The sequence below is a fragment of the Procambarus clarkii genome, chromosome 20 (genome assembly GCF_040958095.1).
Source record: "Procambarus clarkii isolate CNS0578487 chromosome 20, FALCON_Pclarkii_2.0, whole genome shotgun sequence".
NCBI lineage: Eukaryota > Metazoa > Arthropoda > Malacostraca > Decapoda > Cambaridae > Procambarus > Procambarus clarkii.
In genome coordinates, this window is record NC_091169.1 from 3,416,756 (window position 1) to 3,420,649 (window position 3,894).

Sequence of the window (3,894 nt, forward strand, 5' to 3'; positions counted from 1 at the left end):
TGCAAGAAAACTTTCTTAAAAACGCAATATTATGGGAATTTCTGAGATTTGTAGGTCAAATCACAAATAGAGAGACAACATGAAGTAGGATCAATATATTAGAAAGTTCGAACATTTTTACGTAAAATCACCCTACATGAAAAACGTGAAAAAAATCACTATAATACCAAATTCGAGGATATTTCGAGGATGAGGAGGTGAGTACAACTAGGTGAGGTCACACACTCACACACACAGCAAAACACTGGCAGGAGTCTCCAGCAACATACTGGCAGGAGTCTCCAGCAACACGCTGGCAGAGGTCTCCAGCAACACGCTGGCAGAGGTCTCCAGCAACATACTGGCAAGGGTCTCCAGCAACATACTGGCAGGAGTCTCCAGCAACACGCTGGCAGAGGTCTCCAGCAACACACTGGCAGAAGTCTCCAGCAACACACTGGCAGGGGTCTCCAGCAACAAACTGGCAGGGGTCTCCAGTAACACACTAGCAGGGGTCTCGAGCAACACACTGGCAGAGGTTTCCAGCAACACACTGGCAGGGGTCTCCAGCAACACACTGGCAGAAGTCTCCAGCAACACACTGGCAGAGGTCTCCAGCAACACACTGGCAGAGGTCTCCAGCAACACACTGGCAGGGGTCTCCAGCAACACACTGGCAGGGGTCTCCAGCAACACACTGGCAGAGGTCTCCAGCAACACCTTGCCAGAGGTCTCCAGCAACACACTGGCTGGGGTCTCCAGCAACACACTGGCAGGGGTCTCCAGCAACACACTGGCAGAGGTCTACAGCAACACACTGGCAGTGGTCTCCAGCAACACACTGGCAGGGGTCTCCAGCAACACACTGGCAGGGGTCTCCAGCAACACACTGGCAGAGGTCTCCAGCAACACACTGGCAGAGGTCTCCAGCAACACACTGGCAGGGATCTACAGCAACACACTGGCAGGGGTCTCCAGCAACACACTGGCAGGGGTCTCCAGGAACACACTGGCAGAGGTCTCCAGCAACACACTGGCAGAGGTCTCCAGCATCATGCTGGCAGAGGTCTCCAGCAACACAGTGGCAGGGGTCTCCAGCAACACACTGCCAGAGGTCTCCAGCAACACACTGGCAGGGGTCTCCAGCAACACACTGGCAGGGGTCTCCAGCAACACACTGGCAGGGATCTCCAGCAACACACTGGCAGGGGTCACAAGCAACACACTGGCAGAGGTCTCCAGCAACACACTGGCAGAGGTCTCCAGCAACACAATGGCAGGGGTCACCAGCAACACACTGGCAGGGGTCTCCAGCAAACACACTGGCAGGGGTCTCCAACACCACACTGGCATGGGTCTCCAGCAACACACTGGCAGAGGTCTCCAACAACACACTGGCAGAGGTCTCCAGCAACACGGCAGAGGTCTGCAGCAACCCACTGGCAGTCGTCTCCAGCAACACACTGGCAGGGGTCTCCAGCAAAACACTGGCAGAGGTCTCCAGCAACACACTGGCAGGGGTCACCAGCAACACACTGGCAGGGGTCTCAAGCAACACACTGGCAGCGGTCTCCAGCAACACACTGGCAAGGGTCTCCAGCAACACACTGGCAGAGGTCTCCAGCAACACGCTGGAAGGGGGTCTCCAGCAACACGCTGGTAGAGGTCTCCAGCAACACACTGGCAGAGGTCTCCAACAAAACAATGGCAGAGGTCTCCAGCAACACACTGGCAGAGGTCTCCAGCAACACACTGGCAGAGGCTCCAGCAACATGCTGGCAGGGGTCTCTAGCAACACACTGGCAGGGGTCTCCAGCAACACACTGGCAGGTCGTCTCCAGCAACACACTGGCAGAGGTCTTCTGCAACACTGGCAGAGGTCTCCAGCAACACACTGGCAGGGGTCTCCAGCAACACACTGGCAGAGATCTCCAGCAACACACTGGCAGGGGTCTCCAGCAACACACTGGCAGTCGTGTCCAGCAAAACACTGACAGGGGTCTCAAGCAACACACTGGCAGGGGTCTCCAGCAACACACTGCCAGAGGTCTCCAGCAACACACTGGCAGGGGTCTCCAGCAACACACTGGCAGGGGTCTCCAGCAACACACTGGCAGGGATCTCCAGCAACACACTGGCAGGGGTCACAAGCAACACACTGGCAGAGGTCTCCAGCAACACACTGGCAGAGGTCTCCAGCAACACAATGGCAGGGGTCACCAGCAACACACTGGCAGGGGTCTCCAGCAAACACACTGGCAGGGGTCTCCAACACCACACTGGCAGGGGTCTCCAGCAACACACTGGCAGAGATCTCCAACAACACACTGGCAGAGGTCTCCAGCAACACGCTGGCAGAGGTCTGCAGCAACCCACTGGCAGTCGTCTCCAGCAACACACTGGCAGGGGTCTCCAGCAACACACTGGCAGAGGTCTCCAGCAACACACTGGCAGGGGTCACCAGCAACACACTGGCAGGGGTCTCAAGCAACACACTGGCAGCGGTCTCCAGCAACACACTGGCAAGGGTCTCCAGCAACACACTGGCAGAGGTCTCCAGCAACACGCTGGAAGGGGGTCTCCAGCAACACGCTGGTAGAGGTCTCCAGCAACACACTGGCAGAGGTCTCCAACAAAACAATGGCAGAGGTCTCCAGCAACACACTGGCAGAGGTCTCCAGCAACACACTGGCAGAGGCTCCAGCAACATGCTGGCAGGGGTCTCTAGCAACACACTGGCAGGGGTCTCCAGCAACACACTGGCAGGTCGTCTCCAGCAACACACTGGCAGAGGTCTTCTGCAACACTGGCAGAGGTCTCCAGCAACACACTGGCAGGGGTCTCCAGCAACACACTGGCAGAGATCTCCAGCAACACACTGGCAGGGGTCTCCAGCAACACACTGGCAGTCGTGTCCAGCAAAACACTGACAGGGGTCTCAAGCAACACACTGGCAGGGCTCTCCAGCAACACACTGGCAAATGTCTCCAGCAACACACTGGCAGAGGTCTCCAGAAACACGCTGGTAGCGGTCTCCAGCAACACACTGGCAGAGGTCTCTAACAACACAATGGCAGAGGTCTCCAGCAACACACCGGCAGTCGTGTCCAGCAAAACACTGACAGGGGTCTCAAGCAACACACTGGCAGGGGTCTCCAGCAACACACTGGCAGGGGTCTCCAGCAACACGCTGGCAGGGGTCTCCAGCAACACACTGGCAGAGGTCTCCAGCAACACACTGGCAGGAGTCTCCAGCAGCACACTGTCAGAGGTCTCCAGCAACACACCGGCAGAGGTCTCCATCAACACACTGACAAAGGTCTCCAGCAACCCTCTCGCAGAGGTCTCCAGCAACACACTGGCAGATGACTCCAGAAACACGCTGGCAGAGGTCTCCAGCAACACACTGGCAGAGGTCTCCAGCAACACACTGGCAGGAGTCTCCAGCAGCACACTGTCAGAGGTCTCCAGCAGCACACTGGCAGAGGTCTCCATCAACACACTGACAGAGGTCTCCAGCAACCCACTGGCAGAGGTCTCCAGCAGCACACTGTCAGAGGTCTCCAGCAACACACTGCCAGGGGTCTCAAGCAACACACTGGCAGGGGTCTCCAGCAACACACTGGCAAATGTCTCCAGCAACACACTGGCAGAGGTCTCCAGCAACACGCTGGTAGAGGTCTCCAGCAACACACTGGCAGAGGTCTCTAACAACACAATGGCAGAGGTCTCCAGCAACACACTGGCCGAGGTCTCCAGCAACACACTGGCAGGGGTCTCCAGCAACTCGCTGGCAGGGGTCTCCAGCAACACACTGGCAGAGGTCTCCAGCAACACACTGGCAGGAGTCTCCAGCAGCACACTGTCAGAGGTCTCCAGCAACACACTGGCAGAGGTCTCCATCAACACTCTGGC